Source organism: Sorex araneus, chromosome 2 (assembly GCF_027595985.1).
Source record: "Sorex araneus isolate mSorAra2 chromosome 2, mSorAra2.pri, whole genome shotgun sequence".
Lineage (NCBI taxonomy): Eukaryota > Metazoa > Chordata > Mammalia > Eulipotyphla > Soricidae > Sorex > Sorex araneus.
The window spans coordinates 345241480-345266622 of record NC_073303.1 but is presented as its reverse complement, the minus strand read 5'-3'; the positions used below and the strand labels follow the sequence as shown (position 1 = coordinate 345266622).

The 25143-nt window shown below is 43.6% G+C and overlaps 1 protein-coding gene across 1 annotated transcript in view; it reads right to left on the bottom strand.

The window, feature by feature from the left end:
• Nucleotides 1–24746, bottom strand: part of MAPRE2 (microtubule associated protein RP/EB family member 2) — a 176441-nt gene extending 151695 nt beyond the window's left edge. The window contains exon 1 of the mRNA XM_055125543.1: nt 24662–24746. The gene's annotated coding sequence lies outside the window, so the exon portion shown is untranslated. The remainder of the gene's footprint in view (nt 1–24661) is intronic.
• Between the last annotated feature and the right edge of the window lie 397 nt (nt 24747–25143).

The window sequence follows — 25143 nt, the reverse complement described above, 5'->3', positions numbered from 1 at the left end:
GTAGGTCATACAGCTGGTGAAGGGCAGATTTGCAAGCCCAAACCCTGGGGTTTTGAGTCCCAATCTCATTCTTTCCTTATGAACCTATCCTACATTTTTTATGTTGGGCTTTCTCTGCAAATTTCTTTGAATTATATGATAGGGGAGGTGGTGCTAAACCATACTTGGCAGTGCACAGGGTTTACTCCTGGCTCTGTAATCAGGGGTCACTCCTAGAGGTGACCAGGGGACCATATGTGGTGCTGGGGGATCAAATCAGGGTTGGCTATGTGCTTAAAAGCACCTTAACTCTTGTTATCTCTTCAGCCCTGTATATTACCTTTAAAGCAAGAAGGAAGAGTTTTGATCTTTTTTTTTTTTTTGGGTCACACACAAGCGATGCACAGGGGTTACTCCTGGCTCTGCACACTGGAATTACCCCTGGCGGTGCTCAGGGGACCGTATGGGATGGTGGGAATTGAACCCAGGTTGACCGCGTGCAAGGCAAACACCCTACCCGCTGTGCTATTGCTCCAGTCCCTTGATCTCTAGTTTTTAAAAATTAATGATTTACAAAGTTGTTCATAAGTTTCAGGCATACCATGCTCCAACACCAACCCCACCACCAGTGTGAAATTCCCTTCACCAATATCCCCAGGTGACCCTCACCTTATAGTTGCCTCCTTATCAGGCACATTGTAAAGTTTGGTTATTATGCTTTGCGTCTCACGCTTTGTAGTGTTATTGGTTCTGTGCTTGTAAATGAAGTTTCTATTCATTTGTTTACTCTTTGAAAACATATGAATAAAAGTGGTAGTTGTACAAAGCAGTAACAATTAAAACAGCATGGTACTGGAACAAAGGCAGAGCCGTAGACCAATGGAACAGGGTGGAATACCCTTACACACAACCCCAAATGTATCATCATCTAATCTTTGATAAGGGAGCAAGAGATGTGAAGTGGAGCAAGGAAAGCCTCTGCTGGCACAACTGGACAACCACATGCAAAAAAATGGGTTTAGACCTTGACCTGACACCATGCACAAAATTCAGATCAAAATGGATTAAAGACCTCAACATTCGACCACAAACCATAAGGTACATTGAAGACAAGGTCGGCAAAACCCTCCACGATATTGAAGATAAAGGTATCTTCAAAGGTGACACAGAACTAAGCAATCTAGTAAAAACAGAGATCAACAAATGGGACTACATTAAACTAAAAAGCTTTTGCACCGCAAAAGATACAGTGACCAGAATCCAAAGACTATCTACAGAATGGGAAAGGATATTTACACAATACCCATCAGATAAGGGGTTGATATCAATGGTATATAAAGCACTGGTTGAACTCTACAAGAAAACATCCAACCCCATCAAAAAATGGGGCGAAGAAATGAACAGAAACTTTACCAAAGAAGAAATACAAATGGCCAAAAGGCACATGAAAAAGTGCTCTACATCCCTAATCATCAGAGAGATGCAGATCAAAACAACCACAAGATACCACCTCACACCACAGAGACTAGCGCACATCCAAAAGAACAAAAGCAACCGCTGTTGGAGAGGATGTGGCGAGAAAGGGACCCTTCTACACTGCTGGTGGGAATGCCCACTGGTTCAGCCCTTCTGGAAAACAATATGGACGATTCTCAAAAAATTAGAAATTGAGCTCCCATTTGACCCAGCAATACCACTGCTGGGAATATATCCCAGAGGCAAAAAAGTATAATCGAAATGGCACCTGCACATGTATGTTCATCGCAGCACTGTTTACAATAGCCAGAATCTGGAAAAAACCCGACTGCCCTAGAACGGATGACTGGTTGAGGAAACTTTGGTACATCTATACAATGGAATACTATGCAGCTGTTAGAAAAAAGGAGGTCACAAATTTTTTATTTAAGTGGATCGGCATGAAAAGTTTCATGCTAAGTGAAATGAGTCAGAAAGAGAGAGACAGACATAGAAAGATTGCACTCATCTATGACATATAGAATAACAGAGTGGGAGACTAACACCCAAGAATTGTAGAAACAACTACAGGAGGTTGACTCCATGGCTAGGAGGCTGGCCTCACATTCTGGGGAAAGGGCAACTCAGAGAAGGGATCACCAACTATAATGTAGTCGAAGGCCATGTGGGAGAAGGGAGTTGCGGGCTGAATGAGGGCTAGAGACTGAGCACAGTGGCCACTCAACACCTTTATTGCAAACCACAATAGCTAATTAGAGGGAGAGAACAGAAGGGAATGCCCTGCCACAGTGACAGGGTGGGGTGGGGGGGAGATGGGATTGGGGAGGGTGGGAGGGATGCTGAGTTTACTGGTGGTGGAATATGGGCACTGGTGAAGGGATGGGTTCCCGAACTTTGTATGGGGGAAGCATAAGCACAGATGTGTATAAATCCGTAACTGTACCCTCATGGTGATTCATTAATTAAAAATAAATAAATTTATTAAAAAAAAAGTGGTAGTTGTCACTTACATGTAGCTAATGGGCAGCATGTGCTGTTACATGCATTGTTTATTCCCCAATAATCTTATAAGGTGTACTAAACTAGGAATAAGAACTGAGGTTTGTGTTAGGACCAGGATTCAAATTTAGATGATTTAGTCTTGAGTTGTAGCTCTTATGTACCTTGTTATATTCCTATTATATCGCAGGTACAGCAAGGTGCTGGGATTCTAAGGGTAACTCGGCAAAACAGTCCCCCAGGAGCTCTTAGATAATCTATATTTGCATTGCCATGCTGTGAATGCAGTGAGAGGGGGGAGTGAAATAAAATGGGACAATTGAGTGCAGCTCTGGAGAGCAGGTGGAGTTTGAAAGCCATTTGTTTTAAGTCACCTGTGAATACTAGAGGTACTGACTTGGAAATACTTTGTAAAGAAAAATAACTTTCATGTAGAGCATGGTCATGGCGGAAGGAAATGATGGGAAATCTAGTCCTATAAATATTATAAAAAAATAAACATGAAATAAAAGCTGTAGTTCTAACTATTCCATTGCTCATTATACAACTACTTCTAAAGGAACACATATAAATTAAATGGTGATTGAACGTTGATTACCATAGCAGTTAATAGCTTGTCTCGTTAACAGCGTAAAGACTTCACATCGGCATATTTTTTGAAGGACAGGACTTTAACATATTCTATCTTACTTCAAAGGGAGTCTAAGACTTAGAGGTAAAATTGAAGAAAGCAAAGTATTAGAATCAAGAATAACTGCAACATAAGTTTATTTTTATTAAAAGATTCCAGAAAATTATGAATTAGAATTAAAAATTTTGCTAATAGCACATATCATTTGACATCAGTTATTTAAGCTGACAAAATGTAATTATCTGGCATACTGGAGAAAGTCTTTTTGGAGTGAAATTAGGAGATGAATTAGAGAGGACAGTCAACTGGATCTTTTGCTTTACAACCTCCTGATTTCATAGTATCATTTTCAAATTTGACCAATTCATCCTACCTGAATTTCTAACATTAATACACAGAATAGTTTAATTTTTGTCTTTTCTAATTAAAATGCAACTGATTATAATACAATAAAATATGTTATAAATTAATACTGTCACCTACAAAATTTTGTGCAGTGGGACCTGTGATTATTCTTTCTAGAAACATGTAGGTGGTGCTGATGCTGTGGGCTCAGGGATCACACTCTGAGTAGCAATGTATACCATTATGCAGCTTCAGGGCTCTTTCTATATCTGCTCTGAAATAAGCCAGGATAAACACAGGATTGAAGGATAATATTGGTTTGTTCTTTCTCCCTTGCTGCAGGGAGCTTAGGTTTATTATACATACAATGCTCCCAAGGCACCCCCATTTCACTGTTTACCTTTAACCTCTTCATGCTTTGCTTCCCCTATCGGTTAATAACTTATATCCCCAAATCAGACTCTGTGGTTTGTAAGGTCAGATCCTTCTAAGGACTCTGGATTTTGTATTTGCATTTTCTCCTTTCCTTATGTTCTTTGCATAGTTTACTTCAGAGCTATGTCCTTAAAGACACAGGAAGACCGTTAATGCTATGCTTTTGTAACTTGGACTTAATTGACTCTGAATAACATCTATTCCTGGGCATCTGTCATATTTACTTGACTTAGCCTCAGTTGCCCTTAGTTCCTAGCACCCCAACAGTAGGGTCTGTTGGGATTAGGACTGGATGGACTCAGGACAAGCTGTGAGATACCCTGGCATCAAAATGGAACAGGCCAAGCACCCTAATACTTAACTATAAGTTAAGAGCACGGTCATGGACAAATCCTATCATGATCCAAAGAGAAACAACTGGATAAGAACCCTGCTGGGATTAGGAAGGACTAATCTGGCCCGAGGACTGCGGTCTGGGATGTGTAGTGAGATGTCCCCATTAGTCACCCTATAAGCTTAATGTATCTCTTAACTGTTCATACAAAATGACTAATATTATTAAAGTAGAATTAAGACGAATGTTGAAACAGTTATTGGACTAAGAAAAGGAGAAATGCACCCCTAGATGGTATTTCACCCTTAGGCGGATCACCTTGCTCTATGAGAATTTGTCTTAGAAGCTTCCCCTGAGGACAGGACTTGACATCTGTTGATTGTACAACCACATCTATGTGTAATTGCTACCCTAATCCCTCATGATTTGGGGCTATAAGACTGTAAGAGTGGGCACAAGGAGCAGCAATACAGGAGTAGGAGAAATCGGAAGGAGGCAGCAGGAGACGAGACTGGAATAAACTGCAACTGATCACCAACCAGCCTGGCAGCCCTGTTCCCTTCCTTCATGTGTCTGTTGGTGGCAGCTGCAGGCCAGAATGGGGAAGCAGTCTTTATAAGACTGTTTGACAATTTGTTAGACTTCTGATTAAAGTTCTCCAGAGACTTAATGATGGGACTACTACCGTTGCTGAAAAGTTCTTCAAACCTCATCGAGACACATGATGTCAAAACGCGAAAAAGTGATTCTCATCATCCCTTGGACAGTGCGGGACATTGGACACTTTATTACAAGCATTGCTCCGGGTCCAGGGTTGGACTGAAATCTTAGTATAACTATTAAGACGGTCTTGTGACTTGGAATTGTGCCTCTAATTCAAAGTTTTTGTAGTTTTGTAAGAAAATGGGGAGATGTAGGAGAACATGGGGTTTGTCCTTTTAGCCTTGCCACAGGGAACTTAGTTTACCTTAGAGCAATGTCCTTTCTGTATGGACACAGGAAGACAGTTAATATTATGTTTGTAACTTGGGAGTTGATTGACTCCAATAATATTTACTCCTGGGCATCTGCTTCAACTCAGTTGCCCTTAATTCCTAGCACCCCAAGAGCAAGGTCCCGACGAGGGACTGAGGGATGGAATGGACCCAGGGCAAGCTCTGAGCTAACCTGGCATCGAAATGGGCCAGGCCAAAGTGCCACAAGACTCAACTATAAGTTGAGAGCATGGTCATGGACAAATGCTGTCATGATCCAAAGGTAACGACGAGATTAGGACCCTGCTGGGGTTAGGAAGACTAACCTGGCCTGAGGATTGTGGTCTGGAATATATAGTGAATGTCCTCAGGAAGAACCAAACTTTAAGGTTATATCTTACTGTGCTCATACAGAATGACATTGCTAGAAATATTAGAAGTAGATTTACTATAACTATTTAAGTAGATTACTAGCTCACACTCTGACACACCCTTGTTTGGAATCACACCCTTGAGTGGATCTCCTGAGAGACAGACGACACGGGAGAGACAGACGACACGGGAGAGCACAGTGGCACACACATAAGCAGAGCACAATGTGAAAGAAGTGAGAGCGAGCGGGGCAGAAAGGCGGATAGAGGAAGATCCAGAGAGAGATCGAGAATCGGGAGAGAAGCAGAGAGAGAACGAAATAAACTGATCGAGCAATCAGTTTGGCCTTCTTCCTTCCTTCACCTGCCTCATCATCACCATCAACCTCCCCGGGGTGGGGAAGCGGCGTGAGACTACCGAACTCGGGCAGTGGGAGAGATAGAGCCCCACTGGCCCCTCTTTTTTTGTGTTTTTACACACATGCCTTTGTGTTTCATTTTAAAAGTAGGATTTAAAAGTTACCTCCTTGAGATAACTTTCAAGGAGACTTGTGGCATTAAACTATGATTCTGCTTGGAATAACTTTAAAAACTGATTTTGTGAGACCATTTCTGCAGAACACATAAAGCACCATTTTGGATAAGAGAACTCAATTAGCCTGGTATATCTGCACAGTATTGGGCCATATCACAGTTACCAGATCAGGGTAGAGCATTGCTCAGAATCACTGCTCCCACCTGCTCCTTGAGCATTAATTTGGCATCACAATGAGGGTTCCAGGGTAATATTCCCACCTCTGGCCATAACAGTTGACATGCAGCCTTCTGTATTTGCTAGTACATTCAGCTACAGTTTGATAAGAGGCTGAAAGCAGCTGGGTTTTTGTTTGTGTATTAGGATGTGGAGGGGTGGCAGAGACACTCCAGCAGTATTCTATGTTGCTGAGTAAGAACGCAGACCCTCACACATGCAAGGTTCTACCACATGTTCTACCACTTTAGAATCACAATCCTGGCCTACTAGTTTTTAAATCTAGTTTCTTCTTGTCCTTGTCTGTGCCTTAATCCTGGACTGTATTGGTGTCCAGCGATTGTGCAGCAACACGAAACCAAGGGATGCAGACTTGTCTTTGCCTGTATTGGGGGAAGCACACAATAGCTCACTGGCAGACCGGGTCAGTAGTCCTGATTTTTTCCATTTCCTCCCTTAGCTCACACAGATTAAGAGTTCTTTTTCAGCCAAGGCCAACTGATGAAGAGACCACCCAATGCCAACAACCGGATGCACGGGGGAAGTGAGCCCAGCAAGACTTTGAATGGGTCTTTAAAAATAAAATCTCAAAAAGGAATTACACTGCTTTCATACAAGGAGCAACACTGGCATTGCTATATGAAATTGCAGATATGAAACGGAATTCTGAATCTTCTCACCACTTCTCTGTTTCAGTGTACTGTGCACTATCAAAACTGTTCATCTTGTTTTGAAAAAATATGGCTTGGGGCTGGAGTGATAGCACAGTGGGTAGGGCATTTGTCTTGCACATGGCCGACTCGGGTTCGATTCCCAGCATCTCATGTGGTCCCCTGTAGGATGACATTACTTTGTCTTTTCCCTCCTTGCCACAAGTAGCTTGTCCCAGTTTTCCCTGGAGTTTAGGCTTACCCCAATCTCACCCATCAAGGTGTTCCCGACTCTTCACCCATCCCTTTGTTTTAGCTATAATCATTTCTCCATGCTCTCTTCCCCAAAAGAGTTTATCCGCGGCTTTCCCTTAATCTGACTCTGCTAATTTGTAAGGTCAGAACTTCCTAGGATACTGAATTTATATTATATAAGTTAATATTGCCTTTCTCCTCTTCTTGTGCCTTTTGAATAATTTACTTTAAAGCTATGTCTGTTTTGTATAGACACAAGAAGACAATATTATGTTTTTATAACTTGGGAATTAATTGGCCTCGAATATTATTCCCTCCCGGGCATCTGCTTTCTCCACTTAAACCTCAGTTGCCCTCAGTTCCTAGCACCCCAAAGCAGGGTCCCCGACGTGGGACGGGAAGGATCCAGGGCAAGCGGTGAGTTATGTGCTACCCTGGCATCGAGATGGGCCTGGCGAAAGTGCCTAATTCTTAACTATAAGTTAAGAGCTTGATCATAGACAAATGCTGTCATGATCCAATAGTAATTATGAGACTGGGACCCTGCCAGGGATAGGAAAGACTGATCTGGCCTGAGCACTGTAGTCTGAGATTGAGATGGCCTCAGGAGAGCAATTCTATAAGCTTTAATGCATCTCTTATTGTGTCCATACAAAATAATTAATATTATGAATTCTTATGTTTGCTGGCTGAGAAGAGAAACACATTCATGGGACTCCGCCCTTGGGTGGATCCTCCTGCTGAAAGAGAATTAAGTCCTAGGAGAAGCAGCCCCTAAGGGAAAGGAACCTTACCCTATTGATGGTGACCACACCTAGGTGTACGCCCCAACCCCCTCATGCTGTGGAGATTTAACTAGGCTGTAAGAGTGGGTTGGGGGGCCAGATCCACAGGCCAGATCAGAGATCCTGAGAGAGACTGAGAGTGGGAGAGAAGCGGAGAGAGAGAATCAAATAAACTGATCGAGCAACCAGTGTGGCCTTCTTCCTTCCGTCGCCTGCCCTCGACCAACAGCACACACAGCGGTTCTGGGGCACCGGACTCGGGTGGTGAGACAGAGCCGCCCGGAGAGCCCTCGAGTGCTCACGCCCCTCAGTGAGCTTTAGTTTTTTACAGTCCCCTGAGCACCGCCAGGGGAAATTCCTGAGTGCAGAGCCAGGAGTGAGCCCTGTGTATTGCCAGGTGTGACCCAAAAAAGCAAAAAAAAAAAAAAAAAAAAAAAGTATGGCTTTTCCAAAGAAAACAATTCTCATGTTTTCTATTTTTATTCTAAGATGGATTGGAGGCTATCTTCTAGGTAAAGGATAGGTAAAAGTAATACCTTCTTTGGACTGATGAAACTAGAAGCCACAGGGGAATTGAGTTGTTTTGGATTCCACTTTAAGTAGAGCTGGGACAACAACCAGTTCCCTCAGCAATCACTTTAAATGGACTTGCTGGACATAAATTAAAAACAAGGATTGCCCAACTGGCAATCATTTGAAGAGATCACTTTTTTTAAAAAAAAGGATATTAAAGAAACATTCTTTATCATTCTTCATGTTTTCTTTTGAATATTTTGGTAGCTGTTGCTGCTTTTTTTTTTAACCTTGTTCAAGCAAAACTTTATTTTTTTTGAAGGGGGTTAGTCCTGAACTTGGGGATTATTATTAGGGGATGGAGTCATCCAGTATGAATGTTACTGTGTTTCCTAAGGCTTGAGAGGCATACGAAGGCCTTCCCACTCTGGACACACCTAAGAATTATCGCCACTGTAGTTTCTTATGCCTAAAAAGGCCTGAGTTCTTGAAGACCTTCCCACATTCCTTTCAAACATAAGTCTTCTCTCCAGCATGAGTATTCATATGGCTCTTAAGGCCTGACAAAGGAGTGAAGGCCTTTCCACATGCCTTACATTGATAAGGTTTCTCGCCAGTGCGAATTCTGCTGTCTAGTCATTTCTGGGGATATGCAAAAGGTCTTCCCACACTCCCGACACACAAGGCTTCTCTCCCATACGAGTTCTATGTACACTGAGCAATGAGGATGAGCTAAAGGCCTTCCCACACTCCTGACACTCATAAGGCTTCTCTCCCGTATGGTTTTTAAGGACTGAGAAATGAGCGAGGGCCTTTCTACACACCCTACATTGATAAGGTTCACACCAGTGCGAATTCCATGTACACTAATATGAGGATTTGCTACAGGCCTTCCCGCACTTCTCACGTATACAAGTCTTCTCAAGTATGAGTAGTCATATGCCTATTAATTATAAGTTTTCTGGCCAGTCTGAATTTTCCTATGTCTATTCAGCTGTGAGGATGAGTTAGTTCTTCCCACACTCCTGACATACATAAAGCTTCTCTCCAGTATGAGTATCCCTGTGCCATTTAAGGGCTGACAATTGAGTGAAGGCCTTTCTCGTCTTAGATATACCGTTGGTCCATATGATCCCCTGAGCATAGCCAGGAGTAATTTCTGAGTGCACAGCCAGGAGTAACCCCTGAGCATCACCGGGTGTGACAGAAAAACAAAAAAAAAGCCTAATCAAATTGCTGCAGTGAAAACCCCTGAAGCTGCAATTTCAGTTCTGAGGACAGTTTGTCAGATGGCGTGTCACCATCGTCTGCAACTTCTGCAATTCCCGAGGATCAGCAGGTGGCTCCGTGGAATCACCTGAACAGACGGGGGAGCCTCTGATGCAGGAAAAATCGACAATGAGGCAATACTCTGAAATGACAGGTGAAGCACAAATTCTTTTTCCTAGTCCTTGTGCTCCGAAGCAATGGTGGCTGACTGGAAATTCCGCCACCACAAAGACCCCTGTTGCTGCTTTTCTTCATTCTAATTTCTGTAATACTTCATAACTAGAATTAACTTGCTCTTCTAGTTTCTAGGGCTGGAGCGATAGCACAGCGGCTGGGAGTTCACCTTTCACGCAGTCGACCCGAGTTCGATTCCTCCGCCCCTCTCGGAGAGCCCGGCAAGCTACCAAGAGTATCGAGCCCGCGCGGCAGAGCCTGGCAAGCTACCCGTGCGTATTGGATATGCCCAAAACAGTAACAATAAGTCTCTCAATGAGAGATGTTACTGGTGCCCACTCGAAAAAATTGCTGAGCAATGGGATGACAGTGTGAAAAAGTTAAATAGAGCCTATTTCTTTCATCCCTCTCGGAGAGCCCGGCAAGCTACTGAGAGTATCCCGTTCGCGCGGCAGAGCCTGGCAAGCTACCTGTGGCATACTTGATATGCCAAAAACAGTAATAAATGATGATCCTCATTCCTCTGACCGTGAAAGAGCCCTCAATATACCATTGGGCTACAGTAGCATGTGACGGGGACGAATGGGGACGTTACTGGTGCATGCTTGAGCAAATCAATGCAAAACAGGATGACAGTGATACAGTGTTAGTCTGTATTCATGGTAATAAGTAACACATTTGTAGAATTCTTCAGATAGAGAAATGTATAAGTTTTTCAACCAAAATCATGAAAAATAGGATCTTTAAAACCCAAAGTTAAGGGCCAGAGAGACAGTACAGGGGGCAGGGGGCAAGGAACTTGGCTTGTATGAGTCCCACCTGGGCTCAAACTGTGACACCACATGTTTGCCCAAGTCTCAGCAGGAGTTATCACTAAGCCAGGAATGAGAGCCAGGAGTAAACCCTGGGCAAAGTCGAGTGTGGCCCCCAAATTAAACCAAATCCCCAAAGTCATGAACTATTAAGTACTTTAAAACAGACTTTAAAAATATGAACCAAAAAATACACATGACTTAGATACTAAAAGCAACCCTTAAAATAACTACCAAGCCTTACAAAAATATTGTTAAATAACTCCACTGGGATGGGCCACCAATCCTATAGGAAACTATGACTCAAATGGACTTAGGCTTGGTATTGCAGTGTGTGGAGAGCACAACCATTGTTCTACCCATCTTGCGTGGCTCATCTGCGTCATATTGCCCAACAAATTACACTAAGAGGCATAAGATGACTGATAGAAACTCCACCCAAGGCCCCTGGTCTGGGGAAATTACCATGGATAGCATTATTGCAGACACATAAGCAGTTTAGGACAGAAAGACAACCTAATACAATCCTCTATGAGAGAAATATTACCAACTCAGAAGTCAGACTGGAGTTAGTGTCTATGGTGGATTGGTAAAAGCAGTGATAGAACCCCCATGGGGAATGAACAAGGCCACATATTCTTGACTATAATTATACTCCTTGTGGTCTGTGTACCTAATTGTGAGAGCTGTTGGTAAGCTGTACCAGGAGCCTCTTGTTCCTTTCAAATAAGGCAAACAATAGCCCTGTAGGACAGATGTTTCTTGTTTCTGGGCACATGTTACTCTAAAGACCAATGAGTCTTCTGCAACTTCAAAACAGCAGCATCCAGAGCTAAGCCCCTCCCCCACACCAACCAAGATTGTCCATCCTAATTCACACACACACACACACACACACACACACACACACACACAAAACCTGTCTACAATGGAAACCAGTGGATCTGGAGTCAGTAAGTTGTTAGTTTAGTTGTTACAGAGACTAAATATAAGTTTAGAGACACCAGAGGAGAATGCCTTCACTTTGCTTATGATTCTAAAAAAAACCAAAAACCTGGTAAACCTCTCCAAGGGATCATCAGTTATTTGCTTTGAACATAGTTTGGGGCTAGACAAAAAGATGGGGGACACAGGGACATCTCAAGCTGAGATCTTATAGATTAGTAGTGAAACACCTGCCTGAGTGGCTGTTTCGTAGCATTCTACCACTTTCTCATTCCTAACATCTACAAGCATCCCCTACCATCTCCTCACACATTCTGACACATTCTCGCTCTTCCCAAACACCCGGACTAGCCAGGTGCTTACCCTTCTGTCTAGGGAAATGAAGTTCCTCCCAGAGGTGTTTTACAGATATTTAATTATTGAGGCAAAGGGCATAATGTTCTGGATGATCTTTTAGAAATTTGTGAACACAGAAATATCCAACACCCTCCTTTTCCTCCCATTGAAAAATTTTGCAAAGTAAAAATGTCAACAAAAGGGAAGTCTATCCCTTGTGTGGCATAAGGTGACTTATACAAACTCCATCTGGGCAAATTACCATGGATAGCATCATCGCAGATGATAGACCCCTACCTGAGTATTCATTTTTGTGAGCAGGGAAGACAATTTTGACCAGCAATTCTTTATCTACAAAGTAGTAGTGTTGAGAAATGAAGCACTTGCAAACATTGAACGCTTTGTATCAAGCACTGTGCTGGACGTTGGGGATGTGGGGCTGAGTAAAGCCCATAACACACTGCAGTCAGTTTTAATCGTTAGGGAGGCTCACATGTGGGGAACTCAAGGTCAACCAAGATGAGCTTGGAAACCTAATCTGGACCGCAGAGCCTGTGGGAGGCAACAAATGGAGAGGGAGAGGAAAGGCTTTCCAGGACGATGTTTGTCAAATAGACTCATAACAATGCATACCCAGAGCCGATGGGCATATCTGCAGCACGGGGGCAAACGAATAAAACCTTGTGTTTGGGTGTTTTGACTTCATAGATCACTGTGGGGCACCTTGATGAGAAATTCAGGACTTGGGATCTTTCACAATCCCTCAACAATGAGGAAACAAAGCAGCTGGTGGTAGTGGGAGGTGTGTGTGGGGAGGTTGTCAAGAATTCAGAGCCACAGGTACTTGTCCCAGACAGGTACTCAATGGTTCCAGGCCCAGTGCATAGAGTGAACATCTTACAAATAAGTCACCACGTAGAAAGCCTCTGCCAGACCTTTCTGAAATAGGTCACTGAGCAAAGCTTTAAGGCAGTCACCAGACATTCAATCAATATTTTTTTCTATGACACAATTATAACTTCTAAAACACAAGCAGACAAGAATAAAGAAGTGAGGCTTCCAGTAGTAGTATTGCAAAGCACAGTGCCTAAAAAGAAAATGAGGAGGCGAGGGTGGGGAGGTAGAGGGTGGGAGAGTGTCTGCCATAGAGGCAGGCCACAGGGGATGGAGTAGGAGGGGGAAGGAGGATGGGAGGGAAACTGGGACCAATGGTGACTGGAAATGTGCAGTGGTGATGGGATGGGTGTTGGAAAACAGTATCATGGAAAATCAAGCATGAAGAACTCTGTCTTTCTTACAGTGATTTAATTAAAAAAAGGAAAAGTGAGGTTTTGAATTCAAGGAATTTAGATTCATGAAACCTTTTTGGTTCTTTTAAAACATAAATTTGGGGACTGGAGTGATAGTACAGCTTGTGGGTGTTTTCCTTGCACACAGCCAACCTGGGTTCAATCTCTGGCATCCCATATGGACCCCAAGGACCACCAGGTGTAATTCCTGAGTATCAAAGGGAGTGACCCAAAAAGACCAGAAAATCCCATACATTTGACAAAAGCAATTTGGAATTTGTCCTAAATTAAATTGGGTTGTTCTTCATCTAGTTTTAGAGAAAATTTGAGGGTACAAATATATCTCTGTGGTTTTGGCATATAAATTTTCCTTATGTAAGTGAAAATACATGAAATGAAAGAAATACTATTTGAGGACCCAAAGGTGTGTGCCATCTAACACTTTTAAATAGCTTGTCAAGGCCTGAAATCATAAGGAACATCGAGGAAAATGTAGGCAGAACTCTCCATGACATGGAAGCTAAAGATATCAAGGATGAACACCACTGACCCAGAAAGTACAAAAAAAAAAAAAATAAACATATAGACTACATTAAATTAAGAATCCTTTGCACCTTGAAATGATAACCAGAATCATTTCATTTCTCCATTCCATGGGATTTAGATAATCATGGAATGGGAGAAATTACCATTATCTGATACAGGGTTACTATCCAAGATAGGCAAGGAACTGGTAGAAATTTAGAAGGAGAAAAAAATCCAACCCTATCAAAAAATTGGGGATAAGAGATGAACAGAAACTTCAAGAAGAAATACAAATGATCAAAAGACACATAAAGAAATGTTCTGTGTAACTATTAGGGAGATGCAAATCAAAACAATGAGCTATCTCATACCACAGAGCCTCGAACACATCAAAGAGTACAAGAACAAACAGTGCTGGCATGGATGGGGGTAGAAAGGAACTCTTTCACTGCTGGTGGGATGTCCACTGGTCAGTTTTCTTTTTGGAAAACAAAAGGGATATTTCTAAAAAAAAAATAAAATTGGGAATTGAGCTTTTTTTTGACTCGGTAAACCCACTTACTGGAATTTACTCAAAGGGCTCAAACACAAAATGGAGAAGACATTTTCAGCCCTATGTTCCTTGCAGCATTATACAGAGTAGCCCAAAGTGGGAAACAACCAAAATATCCAATAACTGATAACGTTTTATTATAATTTCTTTATATACAATGGAATATTAACTGGCCATAAAAAAAGGTGGTCATGCTGCTACAAAGAGGGACCTGGAAAAAATTATGCTGAGTGAAGTTAGTCAGAGGGAGAGAGACTGACACAGAATGATCTCACTCACCTGTGGAGTGTAAGGAAACATAATGCGGGAATAATGAATGCCTCAAGACAATAGAAACAAACGTGAGAAGTGGTAATCACTAGGGAACATCCCACCTTGTGGGGCTGGCAGCTATGATAGGGAGGGGGAAATTACTAAGGTGGCGGAGGGGCTGAGAGGGGACAGTGATATGTATGAAACGCTTTAGGCAACAGTACAGTAAAGCACAACACATAAACATATTTTTAAAAACTGCTTCTCATAGAGGCAGATTGGAAAGTGTGGGAGAGGGAAATTGGAGGAGGGAAGTGAACACTGGTGAAAGGATTGGTATTGGAAAATGTATGCCTGAAACCCAACCAATCATGAATAATTCTGCATTTCATGGTGACAACAAAACGAGATTCCCTTAAAAAAAAAAAACTTGTCAAGAGGCTGGAGAGAGTACAAGGCTTAAGATAAATGCTTTGCATTGCAACCAACTCTGCTTAGATCCATGGCACTGCATGGTCCCCGGGGGCTACAGGTGTAGCCCTGCAAGAGTAAAGGGTCCACACAGCACCACATCCTTGAGCCCTTGCATTGAACTACTCAGCTGAGCCAAGAATCTCTGGGATGGGGCCCCTGAGCATCACTTAAGAGCTCATCTCCTGGCCCCCAATAGCCTACCAACTCCATGTTAGAGGCCCCTTTTTTTTTTCAAATTTATATTTACATGTTTGTTATAAAATGTTAGTCACTTAGCATTTTCATAAAAATGAAATAGAAATACAGTGCTTGCATATTTTGAAGATAGTGAATATAAGGAAATTTCCTTCAGTGTTAAAAGAAAATTTGTTAAGGATTATTACAAATGGTATTAGACATAAAGATTCATATGTGAAAAAATTCTCTCATTCATGGACTCCTTAAATTTTAATGTGCCTATGGGTCTTGTTAAAGAGAAGGTTCTGACAGAAAAAGTGGGGATCCAAACAGAAGGCTTTATTTTCAGATACTGATATCACGTGGGTCTCACTTGACCAGCGAAGCACCATTGGACTTCCAAGGAACAAAACTTAGATTGGCCAAGTCATATGATGTGACCAGTTGGTCATTCATGTTACCTCACTTGAGCTAAGAATTTACTTTTACTACACCAATTAAAAACATCTGAGAACAGAAAGTACCTTAAAGTTTCCCACAAAACAAAGATAGCTAACTTTCTAGTTCAGATGGAGGGAGTGGGGACTCCCATGCAGTGTTCAGAGGGCCCAAAGACTGGGTGGGACTCAGCAGGAAGCTTTGATTATATTCCCCCAGCAGCTCTGTGGAAAAAGGAAGATAGTGGTTTCTGGTTAGTTATGTTATGGGACTGGAGAGTACAGCAAGTAGGGTGCTTGCCTTATGAGGATGACTCAAACTTGACCTCTAGCACCTCATATGGTCCCTTGAGCCCAACCAAGAGTGATCTATGAACTCAGTCAGGAGTGATCCTGAGCACTGCCGGATATGTCCCCCTGAGAATTATAAAATGCTTTCTTCGATATATTTTGGCAAAACTGATTGGATTTAAAGTTATCTTTAAGGGAAGGCAGGCAAGTATCAGAAGTTTGCAGATATTCACTCACTTGCTCCTCACTTGCTGAAAAAGCTGAATCAGTTTTAAAAGAAGGTAGTCTAGAATTCTATTCTGATTTCACTTTTATGTACAGCACATAATAAAAGAGGTACTTTAGAAAAACTCAGGAACTGGGGATGGAGCAAAAGGAGCAATAGTACAGCTGGTAGGGCATTTGTCTTGCATCGGCCAACCTGCGTTCAATCCTGGGCATCCCATATGGTCCCCTGAGCACCGCCAGGATTAATTCCTGAGTGCAGAGCCTGGAGTATCCTGTAAGCATCGCTGGTTATGGCCCCCAAACAAACAAAAAACCCCAATGAAATCAAGCAAGCCCCTCCCCCCAAATCTCAAAGGAACAATATCATCTTTTAGTTTCCTCTCTACTGGCTTCAAATATCAAGTCTTTCCTACCTTAGTATTTATAATTAATTCCAAGTTAGGATGAAAGTTTGCTTGTTAGCAAATACATGGTGAGTATGCTCTGATTAAGCAATTAATAATTATGGAATTTCACACTCTTAAAAAAGACAGTAGTCAGGGGCTGGAGGGATAGCACAGCGGGTAGGGCGTTTGCCTTGCACGCGGCTGACCCAGGTTCAAATCCCAGCATCCCATATGGTCCCCTGAGCACCGCCAGGGGTGATTCCTGAGTGCAGAGCCAGGAGTAACCCCTGTGCATCCCCGGGTGTGACCCAAAAAGCAAAAAAAAAAAAAAAAAAGACAGTAGTCAAATAGTTCTTAATTTAAAAAATTATTTTGAGGATTGCTAAGTTTATTTGTGGTATAAGATGCATTGAACAAAATGTGAAATATATCTTATGGTATGGGAAGAAAGCTCATTTCACTTGGACTAGTTCCTTATCCAGTAGGCACAGAAATTAAGCAATCTAGTTTAGTTGTCTGCTTCACTCCTCTCCCATTAAAGGAGTTAAGTTACTTAGCTGTTATGTTATCTACACAATTACTAGTAGTCCTTGGATGGGGTAAATTTACTTTTCACTTTTTTAGAAATAAATTACTTAGCTTATTTCAGCTGTCTTGAAATTTATATAATACATTATGCATTATTTGATTTATGAAAAGGAATTTCTATCCTTTTAACTCAAAATTGCAAGTGTATCGATTCTGAATGGGATACCTTTAAAGATGCTCTATTAATCTGCGTGAAACTCACATGATCTGTGGTTTTAACAAGCCGTCAGAAAGAGGAAGTTGTAACTGAAGGAAGTTTTGGTTTTTAAGTTAGAATACAAATTTTGGCCAAGTTTCTAGCAATGTAGTTATGTGGTTGCAAATTTCACTTCCTAGATATTCAGCAATACTAATCTCTCCAACCTAGGAAGAAGGAAAATAATTTTAACTTCTGGATCACAATGTGATCTAGTTTTGAATTGGGAAATTTCAAATTCTTGCTTAATGATCATTGTGATCATAATCAGTAAACAATTCATATTAAATATGCTCATGCTTAAAGTAACCACCATCCATACTGTTCCAAGTGCCTGAAGTCAATGAAAAATGTCTAAATGTAAATAGATGAAAAATAAAAAATGTTTAAATCTAAATAAATTCCCCAGTTAGCCTTCAAACACTAAGACAAATGCCTTCACAAGTTAAAGAAAAAAAACAAGCCTCTCTTGCAAAAAAAGTCTCACTTTGGCCATGCTTGCTCCATCATTTTTGAGAGCCCTTGAAACTATGATTTGTTCCTTGTAGATTGGCATTGCACTGTTTGGGCTTAAGGTTCAGAAGTTTTACAGTTGGCAATGTCAGTATAACTCATGTTACTTAGAAATATAGTATTGTGCCCTAATAAACCAACAAACACAAAATGGAAAAATAAGACTAAACACTCCTTAGTGATTAGTGGATCTGTATTTGATAACCAAAAAGTTCCCCTTCTCTAAATAGAGAAAAATGTTGAGGGGATAAAAATCAGTTTTAAGTGAGCAAGTTTTCATTTAAAGTGAAAATGTTGATGTGATAGAAGTCACTGGTTTTCAAATTTTGGAAATAGTGTCAGGCTTTATGGCTTAATCTTTGATGTAATTATTTTACTAAACTGGAGTTATACAAAAGAAGCCAAAGACAAGATAGAAGCTAATAAGTATAGTAGCAGTGAACAAACTATTTTGGACACTTAATTTTTTTATTTTAGTCCATGAAAGTGTACAAAAAGTTTTCTATTGATTTTTAACTTTAAGATTGTTTTTAGTTCCTAAGTTTTTAAAAAATGGCAGGGGAGGGGGCAATAGGCCATAGCTTTCTGAATCCTGAGATGGATAAAGCCATGGAGCTTCAGCTAAGCACAATCTTAATGTCATTGTAGAAGTTTTTCAGAAGCTATTTTAAAATCGGTGGGGTATTAGGGTGTTGGGAAGCAAATCTACCCATAAAGTCTCTCCTATAAGGCTCTGGCACAACAAATCCTGATCTGGAATACTTCTTGGGATATAAGATCAGACATTGGAGCAACAATTTTGTGCAACTGACAGATTTGGAAAATTACAGGCAGACTTTTCAGGAGAATACGTTTTACTTTAAATGCTTAGGATGGCTGAAGATAAATGAGTTCTGTCTATATGGTCTCTAGGTGACTAGAATGTGCTTACAGAAAGATTGAAGTATAGTTGGAAGATTATGTAGTAGAGATGCTTCATAGGGCATTTAACTTTTGCCGGATGGAAGATTAAGATTTAAGGGCCTTTAACACAAGAGTTTATGCTTATAGGACTTGATAAAAAAATCAAAACTTCTACTTTATTTGCAAGAAATCTAGAATGGGAAGAGAGGAACTGATATGGGAAAGGTAACACTGGACTCAAACTGGTATGGTTCAGTTTTGGAGGGTCTTTGGTGCTCTGGTAGTTTTTCTTGTTCGTTTGTGGGGGATGCATGAGGCAATAGATTCTCCTGGAACAGTGATCTGGAGTCATTCCAGTCCCATATGGTGCAGGGGATTAAACCAGTCTCTGGCTTTTGAAGTACACCTCAGCCTAAAGAGCTATCTCTAGCCGTTTCCCTGTTTTAAGGAGGAAAGGGATAATTAAAACTGAGCTTGTCTAGCCATGGTCTTCAGTCTAGGTTAGATCAAACCCTATTTAAGAAACAATAAGTGTGACAGAACAGACACTCGGGGGATTCAGTACTCCAAGAGTTTAGAATTGGTATTGCTATTTTGGAAAAATCAATTAATTTTTGCATTTCACTGTGCTATAGGGATAATTTCTACCCAAGTCTATTTAGATCTTGATATGCTAAAAACCCCAAAAGGTTGTATGTATTTAAGGTAACAAATAGGATAGACTCTGGGTGGTTCCTATCTGTTCTCACAAATGTCAGAGTTTCTTAAGTTGAGTTGACAGACATTCTTTCTTTCCACCCCACCCCTCTGGCCTTCTTGTAAATGGTATATGCTATCCTCTGAACAGTTTCTCATCAATCTGCATTAGTCTCACCTTTCCAGATCAGGGCTTTTAAAACGTTTTCCACTGTGACCCCTTTTCACAGGAGAAAATTTTATGCAACCCCACCCATAGAGATATATAGAATAGGTGCACAAATCAAATGTTTACTATAATAAATTATATAAAAATTTGTTTTAAAAGAAAAAAATTTTTTTTTCTTTTTTGGGTCACACCTGGCGATGCACAGGGGTTACTCCTGGCTCTTCACTCAGGAATTACTCCTGGCGGTGCTCAGGGGACCATATGGGATGCTGGGAATCGAACCCGGGCCAGCCGCGTGCAAGGCAAACGCCCTACCCTCTGTGCTATTGCTCCAGCCCCAAAGAAAAAAAATTTTTAAATCACACAACCCCACATGGATTTATTATCCAGTTTAAGAAGCTAGGTTTTAGTCACATTTTAGCCTTTTGATATCATGTCTGAAAAAAAATGGAGTTGGAATTTCAGAAGCGGGTCCCTAGATTTCTCTTTCCTAAGATACACAGGTATGAGAATGAATGCAGTCACAACATTTTTGCTATTGGAAATTCTTAAGTTTTTTTGTTTTGAGGTCACACCTGGCAGTGCTTAGGGCTTACTCCTGGTTCTGTGCTCAGGAATTACTTCTGGTGATGCTCAGCGAGCCATATGGAATGCCAGGGATCAAACCTGGGCTGGTCACGTATACAAGGCAAGTGCTCTACCCACTGTATTATCTCTCTGACCCCTCTTATTATTTTTTAAATGGTATGTACCAAAGAATACATTTACAGCTCCTGCTTTTAAATAAGTCAAACATTTAAATGTACATATAAATTTTACTTTATTCCCTTTGGGGGCGGGGGTGGGTATGGGCGGCACTTCTAGCTACAGGGCCAACTGGGGTGACAGTTTATTGCTCAGCCTGGTGAGGTGATGTCGCTCTGGCCCAGTGAGGGCCATCACTCGGTTGGTTCTAGGCTTGGGAGGAGTGATAGGAGGTTCTGGGGTGGAACTCAGGGCCTCTCAATTGCAAAACATATTGAGCTACCTCCTTGGCCCCTGTGTACATTTTATTTATTTTGTTTGGAGATGATCTCACCCCTGGCAGTACTCGTAGGACTCTTCCTGACTCTGTGCTCAGGAGTGACCCCTGGCAGTGCTAAAGGGGGCATACGTTGCGCCAGGGATTTGAATGGGGACAGTTGAATTCAAGACTGTGCCTTGCCTCCTGTACAGCTCCTACACCCTTCATATGCTATTTTACTAAGAACAGGCAGAAGACCAAAAAAGCTGTTTTCCTATTAACCTGCCTTTTGTCTTACTCTGAAATAACTCTTCATAAATTCCTCTTAGCATCCAATAGCTGGATATATGTACCTGCACCCTCATAATAAGTAGAGAGTGAACTTGCATAAAGTGAATTAAGAATATAGTTCAGTATTATAACTATTAGTTATGCTCAGAATGCTAAATTGTTCTCTGAAAAATTTAAGTGCAGACAAACAAGATACCATTTATACCATGTACAGCACTTAATAATAAGAATCTTTGGCTCCCACATATCCAGAAAGTCTGTTTTGGAAAATAACAAAACTAAATGTATTCAGGATGCTTAGCTCACAAAGATTCTCCTGGGAGATCAGGAACAATCCTAAAGGCCTGTGCTTTGTGCTCTGAGGGTTGCAGACACGTTAATGCACGAGAAATTCAGGGTAAGATGGGTGTTATGAGAGAGGTTCAAAGTTCAGCACTTGACAGAATTGATGGCTTGCCATGTGTCAGCTCTGTTGTTCCCTCTAAAAGGAATCAAGAATAAGGAAAAAAGCATTTCAGGCCACGGTAACACAAAAAAAGAATCAGAGTGGGCTGGAGAGATAACACAGTGGGGTAGGACAAGAGTCTTGCACATGACAACCTGGATTGATACTCTAGCACCCCATATGAACCTTGGAGACACCACCAGAATTGATCCTCAGGGCAAAGCCCTGAGCACAGCCAGGATGGCCCAGCCCCTACCCCCCCACCTAAAAAAAAAAAAAACTAGTAGGAAAATTAAAAAGTAATAAGCTCATTCAATAAACTGTGTACATCTTTGGACAAGTTACTTATGGTCATATCTTGCTGTTTTTTTTTTAAGTCAGAAACCTTTGGTCAAAGGCAAACATAAATTTTGTGCAAAATGTTAGTCCATGCCTATTTAAATAAATCCTTTTACTCCACCCTGAGTGTGTAATCAAACAGCAGTTGAGTTTTGGATTCAAAATTTATGTACTGAAAATTCATCCTCTCTACTTCACATCATTTTGATAACTCTATCTAGTGTATAGTTCTCCTATAATTTTTTTTTTTTGCCTCTCATCAAGGAAGTGTCAAGATGACCCAGTTCTCTCCCAGCTAACAGGAGAATAACCTGACGCTACGGGAATGGATCAATCAGTGGGAAGGGGAAGGAGGAGTGTCTTCTAGCAGAGTGATAGGGATCAGATATTCAAATAGGCTTCCAAAGGAATGAAGAAGAGCCTGTCAATAAGCTACAGGATATAATTACTTCCTATTCCAGGGCTCCGCCTGGGACAGCAGCTTGCTGACTCACCACTCCGATCTGAGTTTCTGCTGGGTTTCCCCACAGCCTGCTACACTGAGTCATCATGCAATGAAAAGTTTCAACCCGTTTCCTTAACAACGGTGGGGAAACCAGGCACTGACTGAACTTCCATCCCTCCAATAGGAACCAGACCCTAGAGCAGCAGTTGGTGGAAAGTGAGTTGGCAGGTGCCATAGTCGGCCAAGCTGCCAGATGACAGTTCCCTGTTCTAGGGCGTCCACCAGCTGCACCGCAGCAGCTCCAGCGTCTTTCCTCCCACCCAAATATTTAAACTGGCAGCCTGTCCTGCCACGGCTGTTGCTGCTGGCTACTGAACTCGTCCTTTGCCACAGCGGCTCTCCACCTTCAGTGCACAGTGTGATCGTCTGGGGATTTAAAAACACATCCCCACGCCCTGGCATTGCATTGTCAGTCTGACTGAAATGACTTGGAGTGAGCTCTGGACATCAGAAACTGTCAAAAGCTCTCCAGGTGGCTATAACAAGTAGTGAAGTCTGAGAACCTTTGCGTTGGAGAAACATCGCTTTACCCTGGCAAGGGAAATGCAGCAGTTAACCTGACTTTACCTAAGGTGGGCAGACTCCCAAACTTCCTACTTCGGAGACCCACAGAACATAGCTCCCTAACTAATACCATAACCTGTTTGGCAGAAAAGCATGCTAGCAAAGCCATGGCGGATAGTGGTGGTGGTGGTGGTGGATATTTCCAGAAGGAATAGAGGCTAGGTCAAGATCACTCCCCACCTTGTCAAAAAAAGTAGCTACATTTAGGGTGCTAGGCAAGCATCTCAAAAGTTGTTTGTCGACTTTCCCGTTACCTTTGGATCTCTGTTCTGCTTCATCCCCCAGTCTGGCTCGGCAAAGATGTACACCTGGGTCCTCTCCGATTAAAAGCGGATGCTGAGTCCAAATCCCAAGCAAAGACTGGACTGCAACGCTTCACCTCGCTGCACCCGGCGGCCCGCCCGGCAGCGGCCCCGGGGCACATCCTATGCTAATCAGCAAAGTTCTTGCGTTTGCTCAGGGCGGACGGGCGGCGCTGCTGGGAACGCTTAACCCTTGACTTTACAAGACTGAGGTGGAAACGTGTCTTGGGAACAGCCCTTGGCAAACAGCAAACCCGGACCTCTCCTCCTTCCTCCCCTTTTTGGTCTTGTTTGTCTCGGGGAAAGCACCGCAAGGGAGTCGGTGTGGGAGAAAACCGGCGACGAAAGGAACAGCAAGTGTGAGCTGACTCTGACAGCTAATAATCGGAATTATTAATCACTCCACCCGCTACTGACCCGGGAGGATCACAGAAGGGGGCTGGGGGTGAGGACAAAGGCGCTTCCTGATCTAACAGGCGCAGTGCCCCTGCCTCCGAGCTCCTCCCTCTGTGCTGGCCCGGGCGCTAGCAAGTGACTGAAGCGGCATCCCTGACCCTGTCGGGTCGGCCAGTGGCCACTTACTGAGCCCTTCAAGTTCAGGGAGTGTCGGGGGCGCTTCCTGTGCTCACCCCGCCTTCTAGCTCTTTGTGGGATGTCCAGCACACTCCTTTCAACGGTGGACTGAAAATCAATCATTCCCCCAAACCGAGTGGGGAGCCTCTGAGCTGGCCTCTCTCCCAGTGCGCGCGCTGCTCCCAGCGGATGCCCTCACCCCCTCGCCCCCAGGGCGCAGAAAAACCCGCTTACTTTCTTTTGCACCTCCGGGGCTCTGGAGTCCCCGACACCGGGAACACGAGCTGGAGTCCCGGGAAGAGGAAGGAGAGCGGCGGTCTCCCAGCCACAGGGGTCGCACCTGGAACGCCCGTAGGGCGGGGGAGGGGTGGGGGGAGCAGGGTGTGCCCCCCCCACACCCCCAGCTGGCCGGCGCCTCGAGCGCGCTGCACTTCCTGCTCTGCCCCAAAGCGTGCAGCCCGCCCGGAGCCCCAACCCCCAGTCCCCTCGCTCAGTCCCAGTGCCCCAACTCGGACGTCTCGAGGTCGTGCAGGGCGGCATGCACCGACAAGACCCCCTTCTGCAGCAGCGCCCCGAGTCCCGCGCCTGGACAGCCTCTGCCCTCCACCCCGAGCCAGTCCACTTCGCCTCTGCCAGCGTGGCAGCCCGGACTCCCTCCTCTTTCCCGGGGTGCGCAGCCGCTGCCCCCCTTCCACCCCGAAAACGAGAGCGGCGGGAGGGGTGGGAGCCTGGTGGCTGCATCCCCGAAGGCTGGGACTCCGACCTCTGCACAACTTCTTCCAGAGCTTGGAGACCCCCCTAGCCCCCCAATCCCTAGGTCTCGGGGACCCGCAGCCGGCAGGCGGCCAGAGGAGGCGTAGCGGGCGCGGGGCGGGCCGAGGCGTCGGGGCGCGCCGGGGCGGTACCGCTTTAAATGCACTTGACTCACCTGCTCCGGTTGTCGGCCGCGGCTCCCTGACAGCTGGGGGCTTTGTTTCTCCTCCCACCCCGCTGCCGAGCTCCGCCCCCGCCGCCACACGTGACTCGGGCGGCCACCAACGCGCTGCGGAGAAGCCACCCGGGAGAGCCCGGCCAACGCCACCCCTTCCCGGGGCTGCGGGGCGGGGGAAGGAGGTGGGCTCCTAGGCGCCGGCAGGCCGGTGCCCTGGAAGGTGGCATGCTGCTGGCTAGGGCCTTAGAAAGGCGGGGTGAGTTGGTGACCTAAATTCAAGTGCCCGGGAACTTGGTTTATCTGCACTCCACCCGAGAGAAAGGTGGCTGGTGCGCCTGGATGAGAAATCTTTGGAAGGTGCATGCCGCGCCCTGAATTAAGTACCTTGTAACCCGGGTGACAGGTGGGATGGAGTGGGGGGACCGGACGGGGCGTTGGGGAGGGCGGTGCACTCCAACTGGAATGCCCAGACCCGAGAA